Source organism: Ambystoma mexicanum, chromosome 11 (genome assembly GCF_040938575.1).
Source record: "Ambystoma mexicanum isolate Mex_15411 chromosome 11, UKY_AmexF1_1, whole genome shotgun sequence".
Lineage (NCBI taxonomy): Eukaryota > Metazoa > Chordata > Amphibia > Caudata > Ambystomatidae > Ambystoma > Ambystoma mexicanum.
Genome location: NC_090934.1, coordinates 521,745,502 through 521,773,047, shown reverse-complemented (window position 1 = coordinate 521,773,047; position 27,546 = coordinate 521,745,502). Strand labels below are relative to the sequence as shown.

General features: G+C 47.4%; 1 long non-coding RNA gene across 1 annotated transcript in view; it reads left to right on the top strand.

Moving 5' to 3' along the window:
* LOC138504733 (uncharacterized) overlaps window positions 1-27,546 on the top strand; it is a 162,037-nt gene that overhangs the window by 80,662 nt on the left and 53,829 nt on the right. The gene's annotated exons all lie outside the window — the stretch shown is intronic.

The following is a 27,546-nucleotide window of genomic DNA, read 5'->3' as shown; positions in this document are numbered from 1 at the left end:
GCAAGGCGAACTGCGCCTTGCTGTGCCGGCACTGCCTGAGGCTGCAGGACTGCATTCCCCCTCTGATCTGCTGGCCCAGCCGCTGCGCATGGGAGGGGAAAGAGCACGTGGGGAGGCAGCCCGTACACAGCTAGTGGCTAATTACTTCACATAGAAATCACACCCCTGTGGAGTGCACACTGCCCTGGCACATTCCATCTGACAATCAATGATGACTCAACCTGACACTGATCCTGAATGTCTGGAGAATGAACCGTGAATACCATATCAGCCTGAGATTGTTCGCCTGGAAGGACAGGATGCACACCAGAACCCACCTGCGTGGATCCTGGGAAAATAAAACACCTCCATGGGCTCATGGCCCACACGGCTACCCTGTTGTGGGAGTATCACTGCTGTCGCTATTATCACCCTGTGCAGCTGCATCCGGAGGTGGTTGCACTATGGGAGGCAGCCCACGCAAGGCCCTAGTCTGCTCCTCCATGGCTGCAAGCATGCGGGTGTGGTAGGTCTGGTTCTGGAGGATGAGTGTGCGGAGGTCCCCATGCAACAACTCACGGGATGCCCGGACCTCCGCCCTCGTTGCCTGCATCTCAGCTGAGAGCGTACGGGTGAGACGCTCCAGCTGCTGTTCTGTCCTTTGGTGTGTTGAAGCCTCAAGCTCAACAAGAGTCGTCCTGAGGTGAAGGAGCTCCTGCCTCAGGGCTTCCCTGTGGCCCTGGGACTCAATGGAGATGGCCTCCTGCAGAGTCGCCAGTGCCGCCCGCCTGTCCCTGTTGGAACCCAACATGTCCTCCCTGTGTGACTGGCAGATGGAGTCGGTTGCCTGCTCTAGTCGCTCCATCAGCCTTTCTGGGGGGACAATGGAAGTGGCCACCCTATCCATGGCCTGAGCCATCATCTCGGATGATGCAGCCTGTTGGGTTGCCATACCGTAAATGGATTGCTCCCATGCGGTATTACCAGGTGGCGTACGGCCAACACGTCGGCGGGCACCACACCTGTCTGGGGCAAGGCGAACTGCGCCTTGCTGTGCCGGCACTGCCTGAGGCTGCAGGACTGCATTCCCCCTCTGATCTGCTGGCCCAGGAACAGGATCAGATGTCGCGGAGTGTGACCCTGCATCCGTAACCACCAAAGGCGTAGCTGCCAACACTGACATCCCCATGGAGGGTTCTGACCCTGGTGCAGGTGGGTGAGACAGAACAGAATCCCTCCCTGGAACACTCACCTGCGACGGCACGTAGGTCTCATCCGAATCAACACCTGAGTACAGCTCGGGGGAGGTGCAGCCAGAGGCACCCCTTGAGAGCAAGACCTGCAGCACTTGTGGGTTCTCCCCCACCACCACACCACGTCCCTCACTGGTGGTTGGTTGGCCCTCGGACCCCTCCTGGGTCTGCACCATCTCCACAACCCCAGCAGTATCAGGTGCGTCTTCCCCTGCAAAGACATGAAAACAAAGAAATGGAAACAGGCATTAGCACCATGGCACACAATGAGGGCTGAGAAGCAAGAGAACCAGTACTTGATTGACACATGTCCCACATGACTAAATCCCTCCCATGCATGCACCCTCACTGCGTATGAAGTGCAGGCAAATGGCACACACTGATGACACCAAGATGGAAAATGAACACATTTTCTGCATGCTGCCTGGCAGTGGCATCACACATTGGCCTGTGATTGCCAGGTGAAACACACATGCCATCACACAGATGGCATGTACCATTGCTATTGAGTGAAGATGGAGAGGAGGGCAGCACCTATTCATTCAGTCCAGTTCCCGCATGTAATTGCTTTTCTAATTCTAACAGGTCAGATTTTTCACCTGGAGCTGCCAGTCTGAAATGGTCCAATTGCACAGGGACATGTGTGTACAAATGATATCCAGGTACCAAAGTCACTCCACTTCACCATAGCCATGTCAGACATGTGACTAGTGGACAGCGACATGGCTAGTAAAAGTGGGGGAATGCAAACAATCTGACTGAATGAACAGTGAAAAATAAGCAACAATGTTGTGGCAAGGTGACACTTCAAGGGCAACTGGCGTGCAGTTGGGCTAGATGTCTACTGTTGGCAGAAGGGATACTGCTATGGCCAAATGCAGCTGCGCAGGAAGTATTGCATGAAGCACATGGCTGACCCATACGACTCAGGCGCACACACTCTCACCTGGCACACAAACAGAAGCCCTCACACACACACCATGCACATGGATGACACACACATGCATGTGCACTCACCGGACAATGCCTCGTAATCAGCCAGATCTCCCACGCCTTGGATCTGTTCCTCCGTGACGTAGGTCCCAGCGACTGACTCATGTGGAGTGAGTTCCATGTCTACTACTGGAGACCCACCTCCAGTCACTAGAGTTGCGGCATGACTTGAGGCCAGCTTACTCTTTGCCCTGCGCTTTAGGTCATTCCAGCGCTTATAGCAATCATTGGCTGTGCGCCTCACGATTCCAAGGGCACTTATGATGTCCGCAACTGTCTGCCAGTGTGCCTGGCGTTGTGCAGGTGTGGTCTTGGATCCTGCAACAATGACCATCTCGTTGTCATGTCCGGACACATACTCGACAAGTGCATTCAGTTCGTCATCCGTGAAGCTGGGCTTCCTGGACGGGCCGGACTGTGTAGCCGTGTCTGGGGCATCAGCCTGTGCCGGACGAGCACTCTTCCTCTTCCGCTTGGAAGGTGGTGGTGATCCTGAGTGTCCTGCGCCGCTCTGGACACTAGGGGCAGGAGCCCTGGTGGACTCTGTATCAGGAGTGTGGGATTGCACACTCAGCATGGGAGTTGGTGCAGGCATTGGCTCTAGTGTGATGGTGTCAGGGGGAATGTCAGCAGCATGGACTAGGACCGACACTGTCCTGGCTGGGTGTGTGAGGGCTGGGGTGGATGGAGCCGCAGCTGCCCCTGCAGCCTCTCCGCCCTTCCTCCTTGGTGCAGCAGATGACCTTGCTGCCCCAGATCCACGTGGCATGATGGCATCAACGTGCACCAGCGCACGTGTCGTAGCCCTGCTGACCTGGAAGTCAGCCATGGAGTCAGCCAGGTCTGGTGCCACAATGGGCTGGTCCAACAAGGGCTGAGCATGGATGGTGTCAGCCACATCAGCCTCAACGGGAGGGGGGGGGGGATTATGGGTGCCCGTGACTGGTCCTCCACACATGGGGGGACAGGCTCACCCTGCAAGTTACGACCACGTCCCCTACCGGATCCACCACGGCCACCACTTGTGGCTCTTCCACCTTTGCCACCCTTACGGAATCCTCGCCTCCCAGCCATGGCACTGATGTTAATGTGCGTATGGGAGTGGATGTAGACTATTGTCCTGGGCAATTGGGGGTCAAAGGGGTTGGGTACCAGATGGTAATTGTACCCTAGTGCTCTAGCAAGGCTGAATGTAACCCCTGGGGAAAGATGACGGGTCACGCAACGCACAGGAGGCCCAAAAAAGGGAGATGACGTGCACGCAACCCCTCCTAGACCACGTGTGCAGAAAGAAAAACCTGCACTACGCTGTGGCACCCAGTAACACAAGAATGAACGTATGCGTGTCACACGCAGCCTAGAATGACCTCTGAAGGGGTAGGCTACACACGGGGCAAGCACAGATGTTAGATACGTGCGTGACTCACCGTCTGCCTGGTAAACGAGCGTGTAAAAGGAGAACGTTTGGTTGGCAACACCCCCGCCAAAAGAAGATTTGTACGCTGTCTGAGGAGACAGGACAACAGTAGAAGGGAACTCTGTTTGAGGGAACAGGCCCAGGTAAACCAGTAAAAGAGAAAAAAGAGAAAAAGCTGTCAGAGGTAACAGGGAATACGAACTTGAAACGCCGTGAAGTAAATCGCGTGTGAAACGACAAGAAGTACAGAATTCACCCACTCGCTCTCCACGAAAAGCACGTACAAGGAAAACGTGTTCTACACGTACCTTTTATACAAGCCCACACGTCCAGCGTCACTTACGCGGCGTGTACGCGCTAGGGCCATTTCCACCAATTACATGCTTTGTCACTTCTGCGTGTAGGGCCATTTCCACCAATTACACGCTTTGTCACTTCTGCGTGTAGGGCCATTTCCACCAATCACACGCTTTGTCACTTCTGCGTGTAGGGCCATTTCCACCAATCACACGCGATTACACTCTGACGCGCAGTCTTTCCACGTGTGCTCTGTCATCACGTGCTGTGTGGGAAACACCTGTGCGGGTCACGTCACAGACGCGCTTACGCGCTGAGGGCCTTTCCTCAGTTTTCACGCTGACGTGCAGGATTTTCACGTGCCAAATCACTCCGTACCAAGCTGGCCACACGTACGCACACAGAATACCACGCTCCTGCCCGGAAGGCCGAACTACTGCCCCCCAGAGCCCCGAGCATGCTCCCACCTGCTGCTGCCTGACTGCCTGCTGCCCCTGCACTGCTGGGGGGTGGGGATTGTGGGTGACATGGGTGGGGGCCTGGTGGAGGCTGCCCCTGCACTGCTGGGGGGTGGGGGTGGTGGGAGACATGGGTGGGGGCCTGGTGGAGGATGCCCCTGCACTGCTGGGGGATGGGGGTGGTGGGTGACATGGGTGGGGGCCTGCTGGCAGGTGCCCCACAGTGCTGGGGGGTGGGGGTGGTGGGAGACATGGGTGGGGGCCTGGTGGAGGATGCCCCTGCACTGCTGGGGGGTGGGGGTGGTGGGTGACATGGGTGAGGGCCTGGTGGAGGATGCCCCTGCACTGCTGGGGGGTGGGGGTGGTGGGAGACATGAGTCAGGCATGAGTGGGGGCCTGGTGGAGGGTGCCCCTGGTGGCTGGGGGGTGGGGGTGGTGGGAGACATGAGTGGGGGCCTGGTGGAGGCTGCCCCTGCACTGCTGGGGGGTGGGGGTGGTGGGTGACATGGGTGGGGGCCTGCTGGCAGGTGCCCCACAGTGCTGGGGGGGTGGGGGTGGTGGGAGACATGGGTGGGGGCCTGGTGGAGGCTGCCCCTGGTGGCTGGGGGGTGGGGGTGGTGGGAGACATGAGTGGGTGCCTGGTGGAGGCTGCCCCTGCACTGCTGGGGGGTGGGGGTGGTGGGAGACATGGGTGGGGGCCTGGTGGAGGATGCCCCTGCACTGCTGGGGGGTGGGGGTGGTGGGAGGCATGGGTGGGGGCCTGGTGGAGGCTGCCCCTGCACTGCTGGGGGTTGGGGGTGGTGGGAGACATGGGTGGGGGCCTGGGGAGTCTGCCCCTGCACTGCTGGGGGGTGGGGGTGCAGGGGGACATGAGCAGGTGTGCAGGGTAGTCCCCTGTTTTGTGGGCTGCCTGCAGGGGCCGTGGAGGGTGTACAGGGAACACCTGTGAGGACCCACCCAGCCTAATCGCGTGTGTAACTTCCCACACACCCCTGTAATACACGTACCAAGCCAAATCGCGTGTGAGAATTCCCGCGCACCCCTGAAATACACGTACCCTGCTGAAATCGCGTGTAAAACTTCCCGCGCACCCCTGAAATGCATGCGCCCAGGCTATTCGCGTGTGGAACTTCCCGCGCACCCCTGAAATGCACGCGCCCAGGCTAATCGCGAGTGGAACTTCCCGCGCACCCCTGAAATACACGTAGCACGCTGGGAGACATGAGTGGTGGCCTGGTGGAGGGTGCCCCTGGTGGCGGGGGGGTGGGGGTGGTGGGTGACATGGGTTGGGGCCTGCTGGCAGGTGCCCCACAGTGCTGGGGGGTGGGGGTGGTGGGAGACATGGGTGGGGGCCTGGTGGAGGATGCCCCTGCACTGCTGGGGGGTGGGGGTGGTGGGAGACATGGGTGGGGGCCTGGTGGAGGATGCCCCTGCACTGCTGGGGAGTGGGGGTGGTGGGAGACATGAGTCGGGCATGAGTGGGGGCCTGGTGGAGGGTGCCCCTGGTGGCGGGGGGGTGGGGGTGATAGGGGACATGAGTGTGGGCCTGGTGGAGGCTGCCCCTGCACTGCTGGGGGGTGGGGATGGTGGGAGACATGGGTGGGGGCCTGGTGGAGGATGCCCCTGCACTGCTGGGTGGTGGGGGTGGTGGGTGACATGGGTTGGGGCCTGCTGGCAGGTGCCCCACAGTGCGTGGGGGTGGTGGGAGACATGGGTGGGGGCCTGGTGGAGGCTGCCCCTGCACTGCTGGGGGGTTGGGGTGGTGGGAGACATGGGTGGGGGCCTGGTGGAGGATGCCCCTGCACTGCTGGGGGGTGGGGGTGGTGGGAGACATGAGTCAGGCATGAGTGGGGGCCTGGTGGAGGGTGCCCCTGGTGGCTGGGGGGTGGGGGTGGTGGGAGACATGAGTGGGGGCCTGGTGGAGGCTGCCCCTGCACTGCTGGGGGGTGGAGGTGGTGGGTGACATGGGTGGGGGCCTGCTGGCAGGTGCCCCACAGTGCTGGGGGGTGGGGTGGTGGGAGACATGGGTGGGGGCCTGGTGGATGCTGCCCCTGGTGGCTGGGGGGTGGGGGTGGTGGCAGACATGAGTGGGGGCCTGGTGGAGGCTGCCCCTGCACTGGTGGGGGGTGGGGGTGCAGGGGGACATGAGCAGGTGTGCAGGGTAGTCCCCTGTTTTGTGGGCTGCTTGCAGGGGCCGTGGAGGGTGTACAGGGAACACCTGTGAGGACCCACCCAGCCTAATCGCGTGTGTAACTTCCCATGCACCCCTGTAATACACGTACCAAGCCAAATCGCGTGTGAGAATTCCCGCGCACCCCTGAAATACACGTACCCTGCTGAAATCGCGTGTAAAACTTCCCGCGCACCCCTGAAATGCATGCGCCCAGGCTATTCGTGTGTGGAACTTCCCGCGCACCCCTGAAATACACGCGCCCAGGCTATTCGCGAGTGGAACTTCCCGCGCACCCCTGAAATACACGTAGCACGCTGGGAGACATGAGTGGGGGCCTGGTGGAGGGTGCCCCTGGTGGCGGGGGGGTGGGGGTGATAGGGGATATGAGTGTGGGCCTGGTGGAGGATGCCCCTGCACTGCTGGTTGGTGGGGGTGGTGGGTGACATGGGTTGGGGCCTGCTGGCAGGTGCCCCACAGTGCTGGGGGGTGGGGGTGGTGGGAGACATGGGTGGGGGCCTGGTGGAGGATGCCCCAGCACTGCTGGGGGGTGGGGGTGGTGGGAGACATGGGTGGGGGCCTTGTGGAGGATGCCCCTGCACTGCTGGGGGGTGGGGGTGGTGGGAGACATGAGTCGGGCATGAGTGGGGGCCTGGTGGAGGGTGCCCCTGGTGGCGGGGGGGTGGGGGTGATAGGGGACATGAGTGTGGGCCTGGTGGAGGCTGCCCCTACACTGCTGGGGGTGGGGGTGGTGGGAGACATGGGTGGGGGCCTGGTGGAGGATGCCCCTGCACTGCTGGGGGGTGGGGGTGGTGGGTGACATGGGTTGGGGCCTGCTGGCAGGTGCCCCACAGTGCGTGGGGGTGGTGGGAGACATGGGTGGGGGCCTGGTGGAGGCTGCCCCTGCACTGCTGGGGGGTGGGGGTGGTGGGAGACATGGGTGGGGGCCTGGTGGAGGATGCCCCTGCACTGCTGGGGGGTGGGGGTGGTGGGAGACATGGGTGGGGGCCTGGTGGAGGCTGCCCCTGCACTGCTGGGGGGTGGGGGTGGTGGGAGACATGGGTGGGGGCCTGGTGGAGGCTGCCCCTGCACTGCTGGGGGGTGGGGGTGCAGGGGGACATGAGCAGGTGTGCAGGGTAGTCCCCTGTTTTGTGGGCTGCCTGCAGGGGCCGTGGAGGGTGTACAGGGAACACCTGTGAGGACCCACCCAGCCTAATCGCGTGTGTAACTTCCCACGCAGCCCTGTAATACACGTACCAAGCCAAATCGCGTGTGAGAATTCCCGCGCACCCCTGAAATACACGTACCCTGCTGAAATCGCGTGTAAAACTTCCCGCGCACCCCTGAAATGCATGTGCCCAGGCTATTCGCGTGTGGAACTTCCCGCGCACCCCTGAAATACACGCGCCCAGGCTATTCGTGAGTGGAACTTCCCGCGCACCCCTGAAATACACGTAGCACGCTGGGAGACATGAGTGGGGGCCTGGTGGAGGGTGCCCCTGGTGGCGGGGGGGTGGGGGTGATAGGGGACATGAGTGTGGGCCTGGTGGAGGCTGCCCCTGCACTGCTGGGGGGTGGGGGTGGTGGGTGACATGGGTGGGGGCCTGGTGGAGGCTGCCCCTGCACTGCTGGGGGTGGGGGTGGTAGGAGACATGGGTGGGGGCCTGGTGGTGGGTGCCCCTGGTGGCTGGGGGGTGGGGGTGGTGGGTGACATGGGTGGGGGCCTGCTGGCAGGTCCCCCACAGTGCTGGGGGGTGGGGGTGGTGGGAGACATGAGTCGGGCATGAGTGGGGGCCTGGTGGAGGCTGCCCCTGCACTGCTGGGGGGTGGGGGTGGTAGGAGACATGGGTAGGGGCCTGGTGGTGGATGCCCCTGCACTGCTGGGGGGTGGGGGGGGTGGGAGACATGAGTGGGGGCCTGGTGGAGTCTGCCCCTGGTGGCTGGGGGGTGGGGGTGGTGGGAGACATGAGTGGGGGCCTGGTGGAGGCTGCCCCTGCACTGCTGGGGGGTGGGGGTGGTGGGTGACATGGGTGGGGGCCTGCTGGCAGGTGCCCCACAGTGCTGGGGGGTGGGGGTGGTGGGAGACATGGGTGGGGGCCTGGTGGAGGCTGCCCCTGGTGGCTGGGGGGTGGGGTTGGAGGGAGACATGAGTGGGGGCCTGGTGGAGGCTGCCCCTGCACTGCTGGGGGGTGGGGGTGGTGGGAGACATGGGTGGGGGCCTGGTGGAGGATGCCCCTGCACTGCTGGGGGGTGGGGGTGGTGGGAGACATGAGTGGGGGCCTGGTGGAGGCTGCCCCTGCACTGCTGGGGGGTGGGGGTGGTAGGAGACATGGGTGGGGGCCTGGTGGTGGGTGCCCCTGGTGGCGGGTGCCCCTGGTGGCTGGGGGGTGGGGGTGCAGGGGGACATGAGCAGGTGTGCAGTGTAGTCCCCTGTTTTTTGGGCTGCCTGCAGAGGCTGTGGAGGGTGTACAGGGAACACCTGTGAGGACCCACCCAGCCTAATCGCGTGTGATAATTCCCACGCACCCCTGTAATACACGTACCGAGCAAAATGGCGTGTGATAATTCCCACGCACCCCTGTAATTCACGTACCCTGCCAAATCGCGTGTGATAATTCCCGCGTACCCCTGTATTACACGTGCCCTGGCTAATCGCATGTAAGACTTCCCGCGTACCCCTGTAATACACGTACCCTGGCTAATCGCGTGTAAAACTTCCTGCGTACTCCTGATATGAAGGTTGCCCGCTTTGCGTTCCTTGTTTGGCAGCCCTGTAAACTGGTCCAGGGTTAGCGCAGCCCTTTGCTATGATTTAGCGATGTTGATGGCTTTTCCTTGCGCGAGGGCGTTCTTGGGGGCGTTACTGGCGCTGCTGCAGGGTCGCTGCGATTCTCTGCGCCACGGCTGGTTTGGGAGCATGGAATCCATGAATACGCTGTGCGCGGAAATCGGTTTTAGCGCACGTGCCTGGTGCACACAATCGCACGCGGACACTCTGCGCCAGCCGCTTGCGACACTTTTCTGCGAAATTCTATGAATTACCCTGAGAGTTGCTTGTTCACTTTCGAACAGTAGGTGGAAAATGTATTCTATATTTTGTCTGAATCTGGGGTCTTCAGAATATTTTTGTAAAGAGTTATATTCCGATGCAATCATTTGTGTGGACCTTTCAAAATATCTTCCTCAATTTTCCTGTAGGAAAGAGTAGAGGAAAAGAACATGCTTCTTGACTTTTTTCCCATATGCTCATTGGCGATCCTCTGGCTTGACGCATTTGATATGTTTCTAATGCATCTTCAATGGTGTCTTTGTAGTGTAGTGGGTGAATTTTATATTTTAAAATGTTGGCTGCAGTAACAGGATCTACACATTCAAATTGGCCAGTTGTTCATTAATCTTGCATGTTTTGGGTGGTTTCTGTTACGGAGAATTCTCCAAATGTAATCTCCCTTATCTTTGAAACCCCTAGCAACTATGCTGGATTACTAGGATTTGATTTATTTACCTGGGAAGAGTGCAAGCTTTTTTTCCCACTCTTCCATGTATTTTGTGTGTGTTTTACTTTTATGTTCTTTGGTACTGGAGTTTTAAAAGCATACTCCATGGCATCATCTTTTTCTGTGTGTCACACAGCACCTTAAGTGCAGTGGCACAGGGGTGTCTTTCAGACTCTCCAAGGTTTAAATACCTTCCCTGACACTGAATACTGTCTCCCAGGGCATGTAAAGTTCAATTGACTTTACTAGTCTCTTTAATTGTAATGTCCCAGCACACTCTATCTTCCTATAGAGTGCTGGAGGGGTTGCTTAGCTGTCCCTGAGTCAAAACACTCATGTAACAGTAAAATGATACCTTTTTCCTGTTTTAAATGGCTGGTGGCAGTGGTTTAGATCAACCACCAAGGTTTTTTGTGATCGCTAACAACGATAGCTCAAATCACGCTCGTACACAAGTGTGTCAGAGCGTGACAAGGCAAGGGAGGGGAACAGGGGAGAACAAAACAGCGATCTTACTAGGCCCAGTGACATTGAGAACGCGCAAGTGCATGGGATAGGGGGAGGGGAAAAGTGCATGGAAGGGGGGAGAGGTGGAAAGCGCGAAGCAGAGGAGAAATAGATAAATAACAATAAATAAATAATAAAGGCAACAAACAGTGGTAATGCAGCCAGCAATTTGCAAGTCCTAGGTTTAAGGCAGCAGACAGGGTAGGTCTGATAAGGGCAGGAAGAAAAAAGGGGGGGCTGCATGGGTGCAGATACAGACCCGAGTGGAAGGGGTGGCCCGGAGGCAGTGCGGGAGGGTGGCAGGATGAGCAGGTACCTGGGCCCAAAAGACAGAGGGTGGCCAGGTGCACAGTGCCAACAGAGAACAGATCAGCAGGGGAGAGGGGGAATCACTGTATTGGTGGGTCCTTTGTGAAACTTGTTCTACTGCTCACTTAAACTCTTCAGATAAGTGTGTCTGTTCAGCCATCGCTACCACTTTAATGTGTAATACAGGCTTGTTCCAAAGGTGAAATTGTGCTTACCCTTGTAGTCCTAATTACCTGTAGTGCTCCCAATGGGTACTGCAGGTGATTCTGCCTAACAGTTTATTTTAAGTTATCCCCTATGTTTATATCCTTGTAGTTTTAATTGTTTTCTTTTAGATATTGTAGGGCTTGTCTAACTGTGTTTATGTCAACTAGTTGTAGCCAAATGTGTCCGTCTTTTGTTGGTACAGCATTAAGTAGTACAATCAAAGACTGATCTATTGGTCATTTTATCCTTAGAGTTTCTACATTTTCTTTACAATCTAATGGCAAATATAGTACTTTGCCACGGACACCCTTTAGTAATTCAGATGGAGGCAACTCGGTTGTTTTCAGTTGAAGGTTTATTATAGCTTGAAATAGGTGCAATTTTTGGATTATAAAGCTCGCACACAAGCTAAGTTTTTGGAGAGCCTTTGGAAGTTATTAGTGATAGCATGTGATGGCATTTCGTTATTATCAAGCTTTGTGTTGCAGTACATACAAACTATTGAGGGGTCAGTTATTTTGTTTATGTCCTGCTGTTATATATAAAGTTAATTGGAACCATTGGGATTCCTCATTGTCCTCTATTTTGTAGGCCATATCTACCATTTTTGTGTTCTTTTTGTAAAACATTCTGTGAAAACAGACACATACTTGGTCTGATATTTCAGCAGATGTGTGTTAAAACTTAACTATTTCTTTTTTGTATGTGTTGGTTAGGGGGTTGGTGTTTGTGAGTTTTTCACTAATGTTTTCTGAAGTAACTGAATCTTGTAAGTCAATTTCCGTTCCAAAATATTTACTTTGATATGCTCTATTTCTCGAAGGAGTTCATTGGCTGTTCCATTTTGAAAAATGTTATTTAAATTGTGTAGTTCTAGAGCAGGACATTTTGCATATTATAGTCTATGCACACGATTCCGTATAGCGGAAATGGTGTATTGCTAACATTTTGATGTGGTGGAAGGTGTTTTTGCAAGCAGTTCCTAAAATGCAGGAAAACTAATGTCCTCAAAGTCCAGTGTGGCTGCGCACTGTAAAAGAGTCTATGGTTTGTAAAGTTTTCATTTTACTTTTGTCTTTTAGTTTCACATAGTGATTGATGAATTGTCGTAAAAATGTTAAGGCTTGTTGGTGTACGTTATGCATTGAGCTGCATGTCTATTTATATTCTGGATCGTTTGTTTGGGGGAAAGGAAAATTTGTTTGGAAGTTTGTTGGGGATGTTTTTTTTCTGTTAGGGTATCTTTTGCCATAGTGGTGTCTCCTATCATTTCATACCCTCGCCCATTACTGTCTATGGCAATTGTTTTTTGTTTTTTTTTGTTTATAAGCCTCTTCATTGAACTATGCTTCTGTGCTGCTTGTGTGAATCCATTCACCTTCACAGAAGTTTGAAAGCCTATCTATGTTGGCATTGCCCATCTTTAAAAGTACTTTGTGTAATGTATTGTTTAGTTTAGTTAATGCATTCATTCAGTTTAAAATCAATATGAACAATTGTATCTATAGTAGAAATGCACTGTCAATTGGAGCTTCCTGGATTAATCTCATGCATAGATTGCGATTTTTCAGCTTTTTTTAATAAGATTGTGAAGAACTCTATGTTGGAACATTTATTTTTAATATTGGTAGATATGGTGTTAGGTTCATTATTAGGTCTTCTTTTGGTTTTACATCTTTTTTATTTTCTAGTTTTTGGAAGATGGGCCTTACATTCTTTAGTGGTGGTTTGTTTAATTTTATTGAGTGAGTTTACTAGCTCTTTTGTCTTAATGTTTTCTATACACTGTTTTAGAGATGGATGACTATATGGCTTTCTTTTATTTGTATCTGCTTATTTTTTCTTTCTTTTCTAAAGAGTTGCTTTTTAGTAGGCATTTTGTTGTGTCTTTTGGGAAAAAGATATTTGTGGAATGTATACGACTGTATTGTTCATGGGTGTGTGGGTTGTGGACATTAATAAAGTGATGATTTATTGTGAAGTGGCATAATAGGTGTGGTTGGGAAGGATGTAAGAGTAAGAGTTTGCAGAGGTGTGATGGGCTTGGGTTAGTTAGTAGAGGAGTGGTGGTGTGATTGAATATGTAGGGACATTGTGATGTTTTGAGGAAACAGTTGGTGCTATAATGGTGGTGTTTAGATGGGAATAGACATATTGTGAATGGAGCTATATAATGAGTTAGAGTTAAACAAATGTTGATTCGAGAAGAATACTCTAGGCTCACAAATAGTGGAAGTATAGTGTTACAATTAGATAAATATACATGGTATATTAATGTACTTACTTTGTAGGGTGTGAAGGGGTATTATTTTTCGGCAGCTGTCTTCAGCAATCTTCTTCTTTCCTGTAATTGTAAAAGAAAGTTAGTGGGTATATGTGGTAATGGTGAAGTAATTTAAGTAACCAAGGTTGGTATTTATTAATGTAGGAGGAGCTGTTGGGAAAAGAGTTAATGAAATTGTGTCATGGGTGGTGTACTAAAGTGTGTTAACAATGTTGTTAGAATAATTGGAATATAAGTAGTCCTATTTTGCACATTAGAAGGAACAGGGCAAACATAGGTGTGAGAAAAAGGCACATATCTAGGTTATTTCTGTGCTGCTGATTTTACTAAAAGAAGTGTTGTGTTTGTGGTGCAATGTATTTGTATTATGTTGCAGTATTTTTAAAGAATAGGGAAACTGTGGCCTAGTGGTGATGAAATGGTGGATTGTTGTTGCAGCATTGTTTAGTGTCTTATAGTAGAGATTGAGAGAAAAGAGTACTTTACATATAAGGTGAGGTTTTGTATATAAATACTTTGGCGGTATACAGATATGTTTGAGCAGATGGAGAATGATGGCAGTATAAGGGACGTAATGAGTGAGGTTGGAAAGTGTGACATTTGTATTGAATGAAAAGTGGAAAATGCTGACTTTAAAAATGTTTCTTTTTAGGAGCATTTTCATGAAACTTAAGGAATGCATATGTGCATTTATAGGAGCTCTGTGTGTAACTTTTTTTGTAAATGAAAATAAAAGCAAATGGAAAAGATTTGTATACCATTTTTAAGTTGCAGTTGCTGTATTTAATATGTTGGCAGCACATGGATACTTACCAACATAATCCAGTACAACATTGCACTCGAACCTTGACTGCCCACGCCTTTGGTACACCCCAACGGTGGTGAAAAACCACCACATCCAGGACCCACTCCACTCACAGGAGGTAGGCACATTAGTCTTCCTCCTCATCCTCTTCTACATACTTGCACCTGTTCCTCTTTCCAGGCCCTCCAAATGGTGATTGTGGTGGTGGTGGTGGTGGGGGGGGGGGTTGGTTAGGAGGGTTTGCCATAACAGATGCCATTGATGCCAGATAAGGTCTCCAAGAAGTTCTCCTAACAGCTCTCCAAAGCAGGTGCTCTCTCCTGGAATGCCAGATTGAGAATGGGTGAAAGTAATGGATGGGTCCCTTCCATGGACAACCGAGTCAAGAATATGCCTTGAATAGTTGTAAGAAGTTGTCAGATAAATGAGGAATGGGTCTAGGAGCTCTGGAAGGTTTAAACTTCAACTTGAAATACACTAGAATGGCTGAAAATGCATTTGTAAACTGTTCACGGAGCACAGACACTGTTCGTGGGCAGGCCCTCATGCTGCATGGGTGTGGTCACATTATGATATCCAGGAACTTCTACAACGCTGACATCCGTCCACTGACACACATCGGTTGGAATATGTAGGGTGCTCGTGCGTACTAATTAAAAGTGCATCATTCAAAACCTGACACATCCGGACACTGCGCGCAGTTCGCGGGTACCTCCATTTTGTGTGTGGACACCCCAGACAGGCCTACTATTAATTGGGGTTAAAATCAGAATACAGCACACTATAGAAGGCATTTACAGTGTAAAAATAAATTGATTTATGAAAGGGATGGGGTATCGGAATGGGAAACATAAATAGGAGAATTTGAATTTCTGGATGATGATGATCAGGGGAGAAGAGGAGGGAAGTTTAATCAAAGCGTTTTTCATTTAAATTTCGTGAATTTGATGGGGATGATTGCTGGGGGAAAGAGGGGCAGGGGGACAAGTGCAACAAGGACAGTAATAACCAACGTTTTTAATAACATGATTTTTAACATAATTGAAAGGTTTCTTAAAGTCATTGGGCATCATTATTACTCTGGCGGTACCAGCACAGCTACCGCCAGAGTAGATTTTTTTCTGAAAATCCCCATTCCCATCGAGTCCCATTGGACTCAATGGGAATGGGGAGGATCGATGCACCGGCTATGTGTGCAACAGTGCCAGTGCATCTGTCAAGGTCTGTGAGCGGGTGCCGTTCCACCTGCCAGGTCAGACCACCCTATTATGAGGTCCCCTTGCGGGACCCGCTTTGGACGTCTGGTTTTACCAGACGTCCTTAGCGGTTCCCACAAAGGGGCAGGCATGCTAACAATGGGCCCGTCAGTAACGCACTGGTTGTTAGCATGCTCCCCATTCCCATTGAGCCTTATGGGGCTCAAAGGGAATGGGGATGGTCTGGCTTCCCTGAATGGGGAAATACCGGGCCCCCAAGGTCGGAATGGCCTGATATTTCCCCATTCAGGGAACCCGGACCTGAGTTTGGGGGCAGCCATGCCCTTATTAAGGGCATGGCTACCTCCAAACTCGTAATGAAGCCCATAGTGTTTCAGTGTTTCTTTGGATCATTTGTATTACAATTTCACTTCTATTGTGTCTACTGCCCTCTCTCCCTCCTAAGATAAGCCTGGCTGCTCTGTCTACGCTACCCTGAACTCAGGTGGTACAGCCTTATACTAAGAGTGGAGTCTGGTACTGCCTCCGTTGAATGGTTTTACTAAGTCCTGGACTTCAGAAAAAACTGTCCTAACAGTGATGGACAAAAAGCTATGCAATTCAGTGAAAACAAATTAATAAATGGATGTTATGGTTACAGGTAAAACTGAAACACCCCAGAAATCCACCTGTTATGGTAAGCTAAGCCACCACTGTGTACTGCTAAGACTAACACCCATGACATCACAAATGTAATTGATGACATCACATATCAAGGCCACTTGTTTTTGTTCACTGACATATCTAGGCCAGGTGGTTTTGTTCACGGGCAGTTAGAATATGAAAATGTAACAGCTGCTATATATCTAGACGTTAACCTTGTCGTATGTTCTTAACGTACTTTCCTTAGGGTTTGGTGTCAGCTCATGGTGTCAGGAGATATATTTTAGAATTACCTCATAGATGACACATTTTGTGGTATAAGACCTCCATGTAATCTAAGCTGCTATGCAAGTGTACTTGCATCAGTGCGATGTATGTCAGGTCTCACTAATTTATTAAATTGAAAATAAAGTACTATTTTGCAATATTCTTTGAGTGTGTCTGATTATTTGGTTTGATATCTTAATTGTAATTCCATCTAGCACAAAAAGATGCTTCAAGGTGGTAGAACACATTTGTTAGCGCTGCGGATGGTTGCGGTCTAGTTTAACTAGGCCAGATCCAGACCCCCGGCCACTTGGCTACTTCCACCATTAGCCAGAAGACTCCAGACCTTCCTATGGAGATCGGCACACATAGTCATGTGCAAAAAGGTGTGGTTAACAGGCCCCCCTTTGATGAAATACCTGTCCAGTCCCTGTAGGTACCCCATGGACAGAAGGCTACCTGGTCGGTTGAGGCAGAGTCGATGCCGGAGGACTCTAGCAGATTCACGGAAGTAGAACAACAAAAGTGGCAAAAATAGGGGGAGGAATTTTGTTGTAAATTATATGTGCAAAGAGTAACAGGATTTTTGGGGGATATTATGAAGAAAAATAGATTTCTTGATTCCTGATTCCAAGGGGACAGGAGGGTACTCACTGAAGTAAAGGGTATTAAGGATTCCTGAGGCACGGCCCTCAGAAGAGTGCATATCAAACTCCAAAATGGAGTGAAAAAGAAAAGGGATACATTTACTAAGATAGTAAAGGAAGGCATATGCAGTCAAATTTTAATAGTGCACACGTGTGGGGATATAAAACTGTTAATATACATCTTTTGTTGTGTCTAGACTAATGAATATAAAACGATAGTAAAAATTTAAGAGATTGGTGAAAATTTGGACTAAAGGTTTACATCAATCAGGAAGGGAAGAAAGAAAGTAAAGTATAATATAAATAAAGAAGATACTCTAAAAATATAAATAATACAAGAATGATATAATAAAACTTGATAGAGCATGTAATAAAAGGAGGAAACAGAATACCATTGAATAGATTTCTAAAATAAAAAAAGTGAGCAGTTAAAATATATTCTGATTGCGACAATAAACAATGATTGTAGGTGCCTGTGCCAGTTGACCAGTGTGGTATATTTGATAAAATAAATTATCAAAACTGATGCGTCATCAGGTGGGGCACACCTCTTCTACATGTGTGTAGGACATTGCTGAAATACACAGTGAAGATAAGGAAATATCATCCGGAATGGGTTTGAGGCCCGACCAATAAGACACTAATGCCGTGGCCTCAGGAGGGTTAGCTGTCAAAAGATGTATTGCGGCTTAATGACAAAGCTTAACATGATGATATATTTTACTGATGAAGCAATAGTATGCTTTACTCCAGGGATAAACTATATGAGTGTGGGAGAGTTCATATTAGCCTGTACAGGCCAGAAAGCATTACAAGGAGTACCTTTATATCTAGAAGTATTTTTGTATGGTGTGACTTTCCCCAGGTTGGAAAGTAAAATATTGAGACTACCTGAGGAATTGTTGTACAGATCAGAAATCCCCATGGACGATGAAGAAGGGCACATCATTCCCTGAGAATTAGAAGCAGCAGTGGTCAGAGAAGAAAGGGTGATGCTTCATGGGACATGATGAAGGAAGGACATGGAGGACAATGATAGCACTCAGTGAAGGATATAGGCTGACAGATTTGACTGACAAAGAACTGTTTAGAGATGACTACTCTGATGATGAACTAGTGTTTTTATAAGTATTACTTATTGGATCAAAAGGAAGCATATAGAAATTCTGCACAGAATGCCGTTGGTAAAAAGAAGACTGCCATTCTTTCAGGAAGACTTAGAGAAAGTACCAGAGATTTTATGGATTACAAGCTCATATGATGTGGGAAGATTATAAGGGATAGGTGCAGTTCACATAAAATTAAAACCAGGAGGTCTTTTACCATGAGCAAAGCAATACCCCATGCCCAGAGAGGCAGATGAAGGTATATTTGAGACCATTTCCACTTTAATGAAGCAATGCATGTTGGAGCAAACAGACTCATCATGTAACAAGGATGTGTACCTTGTGAGGAAACAAAAGGGGGGGTTGTGGAGATTTATTCAGGACCTTCGCCCTCTAAACAATATAGTGGAAGCTGAGTTCCATGTAGTTCCAAATTTTGCGACTATACTGTGTAACATCCCATCCAAAGGCAAACATTTCACAGCTGTAGATTTGAGGAATGCATTTTTTTTATTCCCCTTCTTACAAACTCGCAAGATTTGACTTCCTCGTATATAAATATGTGCCTGAAACATACGTGATTGTCCCAGGGGTACTGTGAGTCCCCTTTGATCTTTTACAGAGTCCTCCAGATGGGCTTGGATAATGTCCAACTCAAACGTGCAATAATTTAGTACGTGGATGACATTTCGGTGTGTAGTGAGACATAAGAAAGATATAGAGACGACATAGTTCAACTCATGACTATACTCTCAGAGAAAGGAAATAAGGTAGACAAGTAGAAATTACAATAAGTATCGTCAGGAAGAAGCCTTGTACATAGGACAGTTTATTTCTCACAAAGGGAGACAAGGGACACCTGAAAGAGCAAAAGCAATCATGAAAAACATAGCACGTAAAAAAAGTGAGGGAAATGCTGCAGTTTCTAGGCTTATGCAACTATTGCATGCCTGGGTTTTGGATTACAGTCCACACATTCTACCACTTTTAAACAGACTCAAAGAAGCACGGGCAGATAAGAGCACACTAATATTGACAGATGAGATGACTGAAGGGTTTGAAGAATTTAAAAAGGCAATCAGTACTGCTCTGTATTGGGAATCCCATACTATAATGAAGAATGGTATCTATTCTCCCGTTCAAATGGAAGTCATGACAGCATTTCTTACACAGAAAATGATATTAGGACATGGACATTAACCTTTGGCATACTACAGTGGGATTTAAGATCCAGTAAGGAAGGGATTGTATCCCTGTGAGAAATCTTTAGCTGCTGCTGCATTCCCATTAAAAAAAACTTCAAGTATAACAATGGGGAGCCTAATGACTTGATTTGTCAAGCATGCATTGTTCGCAATCTCAGAGAAGCCCAAAAGTACATTGACCACACAAAGAGCATCGGGGTAAAAGGTGATTATTTCTAACCCAGCGATCAAAATTATTAGATGTAAAACAGTAAACCCAGCAATGTTTATAGCAGAACCAGTAGGAGAGAATGACTATGTACATGATTGCAAAACGTATAATGACTGTTATAATGATATTACCTAAGCTAGAGAAAACACTCTCGGGAGGGGGGAAATTGTCTTCATTGACAGTTCTTAATAAATTCACCATACTATTGGGGAAAGGCATACTGGAGCAGCAGTAGTGGAATTGAATAGAGAAGGGGAATTTGAGGTTGTAATAAGCATGAGGTTGTCTTCAAATTATTTAAAAAAGGCTGCTGAATTAGTGGTGCTCATTGAAGCCCTGAAAAGATGTGAGAATGAGGAAGTGATGATGCACTCTGAGTCTGCCTATCTGACGTCAACCTACATGCAGATTTGTCACACTGGAAAAGCAGGGGCTTCCTCCATGCAGACAGCACTCTAGTGCAACATGTGGCCATATTGGATAGGCTTATTTAAGCATTAAGTCTCCTTTGACCCTAACTGTCATGAAATGCTCAACACATTCTAAGAGAGCAGACTTAATTTCCTGCGGAAATGAAGCCACAGATTTAGAGGCCAAAATAGCAGCCATTATCCACCCACATCTAGTTTGGAAAGAGAACATGTTAACCAGATGACAGCACAATGCATCTTAGCAAAGGAGGATTTTAACATGCTGTCTCTTGTCCAGTTAATTGAATTACAAGGTCGAGCTCCACAAGAAGAATAGGATTTATGGAAAAAGCAGAGGTGTTTCTTATCCCACACCGAGGCAATTTGGAGACCAGATAGTACTGGAAAGCCAGTCATGCCACTGAAACAATTGAGAGTAGCGCTGTAGCAGCTTTCCTACCAAGCACACATGACTCTAGAGAGTCTAGTTGCAACAATTACAAAAGAGTGGTTCTCACCCAATCTATTAGAACATGTGGCACAGTTCATTGTAAAATGCATTGTGTGCCAGAAATGTACTGCAGGGCACACTTTGCAAACAGCAATCCCTAGATGAAAACGGACCATTTCAGCATCTACATATAGATTATGTAGATAGGTTACAGATATGCACAGGCTACAGATATATGCTGGTCGTAGTATGTCATTTTTATAGATGGATAGAGGCAGGTCCATGCACATACCCTGATGCCCTGTGCGCTGCCAAGTTCCCTGTGTGCAAGGTGTTCCCCAGGTGGGGGAAGTACAAGGTTTTGCGGTCTGATTAGGGTCCACATTTTGTAAATGAACTATTTGAACAGATAGTACTTCTATTAGGTATAAAACACACATGTTGTTCTGCTTATCACCCCCACAGGTGAATGAAACCTGTGAGATATTAAATGGAGTGTTAAAGGAGGGCACACTCAAGTTAAACATATCTCTGAAAAAGGGGTGGCTCTATTGCATGCCCCTAGCCTTATATGCTCTGAGAAATCAGCCTGGTTCAGATCACAATCTAACTCCTCATGAGTTGGTGACTAGAGGCTGTATGAGAGCCCCAATGACTCCTCCAACTAGGGTAAGAACAGATGCCCACACTGTAGCAAAGGCATTAGGCGATGAGATGCATGATTACCTAACAGCAATGATTGCAAGTGTTTCTTTCATGTCTCAACTTATCAAGCACAGAAGGGAGGGGTCATAATGAAGTGACAAAGACAATCAACCTTCCGAAACAGAATATTTGCTGAAACCTCCAAATTTTAATCCAGGTGACCAGGTGCTAATGTGCAAATGTATACGCATCTGGAGTATGCCCCACTTTGAGGGCCCATATGAGGTAGAAGACACTAGACCCACTGCTGTGAAATTGAAGGGGCGAAGAGTGTGGCTACATCTATACTACGTTAAACCCTATGAAGGTGAAACATGGATCCCTCCTGTAGACATCCCAAGAGAAGCAAGATAAGTAGTTCAGTGTGTGCTGATTCATCCAAGAGAAGCAAGAGAAGAGGTTCCGTGCATGCAGACTCACCTAATGGCTAGAAACGAGAACAAGGAAAATGAAGTGCAGACAAGAACTATAGATTAGGGTCCAGCATTTCTCAAAATTTCACATGAAGACAATAGACTTGCATCTATTGTGCAACTCATGTTAGATAGGCTCCCAGGAACAATGTGGGAAGAATTAAGAATATGAAGAAGAAAGAAGAATATTGCCCATCATTTATGATACCTATTATTTATTTTTATTTATGGTTCAGTTTATTACTAACTTGTCATAGAATTTAATTTCAAACTCTTCTGCACAGCATAATCCCAATATCACATTTCGTCATTCTCTCTAATTTAGGACAAACACGAAAACAAACATTGTACAATTCCTAAGATTTTCATATTTAAAATTGTTCACACATTCGCCCCATCAGCCAGATTAAGAACCTCTTGCATTAACTTGCGTCCCACCCATTATCGTTGAAGGATTATCTCCAATTAGGAATAATGGCCAACACTCATGCAACAACAGGGTTCTTAGATTATTACACATCTCAGCTAAGAAATTAGTTCTCACTGATATTAAAGTTGGGCATTCAAGAAGCAGCTGTTTCACAATTTCTACCTGATTGTTTTTTTGGCAGTATCAGCAATGTATCTGAACCTTAGAGATTTGACCTCTAGTACCCAAAACGTCTCGGGGAGGGAGGACATTCAGGTGTAGTCTCATAAACCAGTCTCTTCGCTTTGGACACGGAAATGTAGACAAATATATTGGAAGTTCGCCAATGAGTCGCCTTTCATGAGCTACTAATAATGATAGTTTATAGGAGCGTCTAGAGAATTGGGTATTGATACCTTTTCTGGGTTTGTTATTAGTAGATCTTCGACAAGTCCAAAAAATACAACAGATCTCGACAAGATTGTTTCCACCTGGTGAATAGTCAGTCAGAACCTTCATGAGCAATTCTATGTAGAATTTGAAATGGTGCAAGGTCATCACACATGGCACATTTACCGTGTAAGGCCATTTATTTCCATAGAAATTTAAAGACTATTGACCAGTTCGAATCTCACAGATGAGATAGGAATACTCAAGGGAAGCCACAATACTTTCTTCCAAAAGGCCCCTTCTATAAGGTCCCAAAAATGCCATGATAGGTTTACAGCTGCCTCTGCGCCATATATGAAAATGGGCATAACAATCTCCTTGTAGTAGGTTTTAAGAGGACACATGGTGAATTTGCAGTATTTCTTTTTCAGCAATAGTGCCTGGGATGCTAGGGATGTGCAATTGGATCAAAGCACAGTTATCTATCCACTCTCACTAACACTACAGCCAATATGTATCCCCAAGTAAGTGAATGACTGGACTTTGGCAAGTTCTTGATTTCCCAAGTACCATCTTTCTTTAGACATGGATTTACACTGCATGCTCGTCAAGACCATTATTTTTGTTTTCTTGACATTACCTCAAAGCCCATTTTCTTTCATATAGGCTTTGAGGGTATTGATTCGCCTCGGTAAGCCAATTATTGTCAGATCTATGATGACTAGATTATCAGCATAGAGTATCCATGGCAGCATTGTGCCATTTATTTTAGGTAGAAATGCTCTTGCTGCCTCTTGGCACGCACCCATATCTGATAGGTAAATGTTGACTATGGTGGAAGCCAAGGGGCAGCCCTGTTTTAGCCCCTTGAAGCTGTATAATTTCTCAGAAAGTGTGCCATCCTTTGACAACCTCATTTGAATTCAAGTTGACAAGTACACAGCTTTTATCGCTTTGATCAAATCTCCCGGTCATTCCCAGGGTAGAGCTGTTCCACAGCCTCTCTTGACTAACACTGTCAAAGGCTTGTTTGAGGTCCACAAAAACAGGGTATATCTTCAATCGTGTCCTAATAGCCTTTAACTTCACTACATTTATCAAGAATAGGTTTAGATTTGTGCCCACACCTCTGAAAAAAACAGACTGCCTAGAGTCTAATTGACCTGACCTCTTCGCCCCCGTGCCTGCAGATGGTGTAAGAGAAGGGTGCCAAAGATTTTTCCCAAGGTTTCTAATAAAGCTATTGCCCGTTAGCTGCATGGTTTTTGTCTCCTTGCTTAAATATGGGAATGATCCGTTCAGTTTTCCACGAGGCTGGTACTCTTCTAGTGGACAGAATATCGATAAATACCAGCATGAAAAATGCTGCCAAGGTTTTGGGATTTTGTTTTAAGGCAGCGTTTGTAAGTCCATCAGGTCCTGGAGTGTGGGAAGAGCTCAGTCCTTTTATCAGGGTTACTACGTCATCCCTTTTTATCTCGATCAGCCAGGGATCTCTTGTAAGACGATTTTCCACGGATGCACCCAATTTTGCGGATTGTGCAAATAGTGTTGTGAAATGAGATCATCATAGGTGTTCTGGGACAGCTTTAGCAAGGGACGCTAATTGAACAACTAAATAGTTGTTTAACATTGCATACAGGTCATAAGAACTCTACAGGCAGACAGTTTTCAACATTTGTCTGTCATCATATTGATACCTAAGGGCCTTGGAAGATATCAGCCAGTTCTTGTAGTGCTGTTTTCCTGCTCGCTGGGCTTTTGTTCTGGTTTCACCATGCATTTTGTGTACTTGTCAACTTGAATTCAAATGAGGTTGTCAAAGGATGGCACACTTTCTGAGAAATTATACAGCTTCAAGGGGCTAAAACAGGGCTGCCCCTTGGCTTTCACACAATAGTCTTTGAAGGCCAATAAAATGTGAGTATATTCCAGCTTTGTCTCTTCAGCAAAATATTTCAAATGATACTTCTTGGTGATAATATAGATTTCTGAAGAGTTTAGTCTCAATCTATTACCACCATAGGATACTTGCATGGATGACAGGGTCTTGACTTCAGCACAAATTTGAGGATATTGCCATACTATTGTCAAAAGATGGTGATCACTAGTTCCAGTTGATTACTAAGGAATCAATCAGATCCTCGACGTTCCTGGAGACAAAATTCCAGTTTGGTTGATTACTAAGGAATCAATCAGATCCTCGACGTTCCTGGAGACAAAATAATAGTCAAGGCCAGCTTGTTCATCATTACGGGACCAGGTTGGTTTGGCCGGCATGTTTCCCTTTACATGACAGTTTAACATAAAGAAGTCCCGAGCACACAAATCTCGATTCCACATGACTGCTCTGGTCTTTAAGTCTGCTTGATTGATCATAGTACCTTCTTTACTCAAGCACATGATGTTTAAAGTCGACAGGTGATTATGTGTAGGTCAATGAAAGGGTTGTGAGAGTCATCAATTAATGCTGTCACTGTGTCTAAGAAATTGGCATAACCAATTTTGGCAGAATTCCAGCATAGATTAAAGACAATCATTGTTTGTTTCTTGAAGGATGGCGGTTTTATCCAGTCAAGGACTAGAATCTGTCTCAATGGGTTGGGATTCCATTCTTCCACTACCTTTAAGCCTCGTCCCAGTTTTATCAATGTTGACACATTAGAATGAGGGCGTCCACCAGCACCTCTAGGGGCTAGATTTAAGAAGACCTCAAAGCCCTCACATATTGGTTTAATCCAGATCCAAGTTTCCTGGAAACAAGCAATGTAATATGCTGAAAATCCCATTGTGTCTTCATTAAAAACATGAATAAAGCCTCAGGTGTTCCAGTATCTAATTGTCATTGCCTTTATTCTCAATCTGTTGATCAGTTATCCTGGACACGAGGTTGCTAGAGATGAGGCAATCAATGACCAGTCCATGTGATGGCCTTGTAGAGGTGCATAGTGACAAGCTTTCATTAATTCTCTAGTAGTGTAATTATTAACATCAACAGTAGCTCTTAGTCTCACCGTTGTTTGGCCTCAGGATTTGTCTCCATGCTGTTTTTCTCTATTCAAAGTAATTTGAGTATTTGACACTTAATCCAAATTCTGGGATTTATTTCCTTCAGGTCGCAGTGCGGTTAGGTTTGTTGTGTTAAATAACTGTTTTTGCAGAAGATTGAATTCATCACTTAATTCGAAGCCATAGGGCAACACATCTTCTGCTGGGCTCAACAATGTGGATTGCACCAACTTTGAGGTAACATGGAGGATTTCCCAATCAAGACGGGACTCATTCACGAACTGAACAATGTTTTGTCATCTGAGACAGTAGCTGGCAGTTTAGGACTGTGATGTAAGAGTTTCATAACATTTGCTCAGTTTAAGATTAACCCACCTCTAACAGTCTCTGAACTATTACTGTCAGAGGTTTTGGTTTTAAATGTGCATGTGGAAGACTCCTTCAGAATTTGGTTATAGATGCACGATCACAAGGGTCTGGTGAGATGGTATGTTTGGATGAAAAAGTTTTCTTAGGAGGGCCAGACACCTCTGCTGAAGTGTTTGAAACAATGTGTTAGGTTCTTTTTGATGCTGTGTATGGCACTAGTATGTATTAGTTCTGGAATCATGGGGTTTGCATTCTCATGTTTGTGATGAAGATAAGTACCAGTCATTGTTGTACTATGAACTGGTAGGTTCATTGCTTCATCGCTGCATTGAGATTCATTGTCATAGTGCACTGTCAGATACACTAAAGCTTTGGAAATGTTTCCTTCATCTGATGAGAACACAATCTCCTCCTTGTCAGATGACAATCTGGCTACGTCGCCTTGTTGAGTTTGACAATTTCAACCTATTTTCTGACAACTTGCCTCGAAATTATTGGATTGCAACATAGGCTTAAGAGGTCTAGGCTTCTTAGACATGCTTGGGAACCATTGGACTTGGATTTGTTCGCAGCTTGCTGATTTTTTTATTTCTTCGGCAGCTTGGCTCCTGATGTCTTCAGTGTTGGATTTGGTTTAATTTGCAGGTCAATAATAGAGAAAACATTTGGGTTCAATGATTTTGTTCCAGGTTTTGGGACTTCAGCCTATCTTAGATTTTAAATTATCTATCTCTTGCTTTGCGAAAGGCTGGGTTGACAGTTCAGCTGAAGAAGCAGATATAGATGGGTCTGATACTATTACACACTCAGGATCTCCCTCAGTAGTTGAGAGAGATTCTAGTATTGAAGAATTAAGTGTGAAAATTTATGATGCTTTGACAGATTGAGATATCAACACAAGATGCCGAACTGAAAGAGGGATCAGCTCTTTTGACTTGAAGTTGTTTTAGTTTGTGAAGGCTCATGATTGCACTTGAACGCTGTCTGAGTCTGGATAGTAGAGAAATTCCAGGGTAGATCTCTGAGCCACTTGACTGACTCCAGGATAGCAACCATCATGACACTTTTCTCATCCGTCTCTCTTCTTGCAAGATCAAATAGTCTTTCTTGCCACTTGGTGTTTAATTCAACTTCCTTGTCTAAGCACCTTTGTACCTCAGCTGTGAAGGATTCCAAGAATATTATAACAATAATTTCTTTATTGTGATTTAGTTCAATCAAGAACTTTACACAAATCAATCAATTCACATACAAAGAATAATAGAATCTGATGGCAAACAATTGCTCAATATACACAATTTAAAACCAAAAGGAAACAATATAAAATCTGATATAAAAAGTATATGAAACGTACACAATGTATGAAATATATATACATATAAGTGCATATGAATGCACAAAGAATGTTATTAAGTATAATAACATTTGGGATCTGTGCTCAAAATTCTCTCATCAATATTTATCAGTACGTACAGACAAAGTGCTCAAATATCACTACAGTACATTAGAATTCAAATATTAAGATACATATTGATCACTATATTTAAATTGTGACAAACCCTAAAACGTATACAATTGGTGATGTTGCTATGATAAAATGGACATAAATGATCATAAAGAAAAGGAAATCACTCCCTATAAGTGAATAATTGGTTAATGCATATTTTTAGTGAACAAAAACGTACACAATAATGGGCTGATTAGTTCTCTTTAAGCTCCTAAACATGCCAAAGGGCCAAAGCTAAACTTCATACCAGCCAAATAATAACCCAGCGGGCTCCTTTCAAGTTCACATGCTCTAAACCAAGCATACCAGGAGTCATTCACTATTGCAAAGTTGACTTAATACTCAGCTATAACGTTAGCGTGGCGTTCTACTGCTCTCACTGCCGAATGCCAACCGAGCCTAAAAAGTAGGC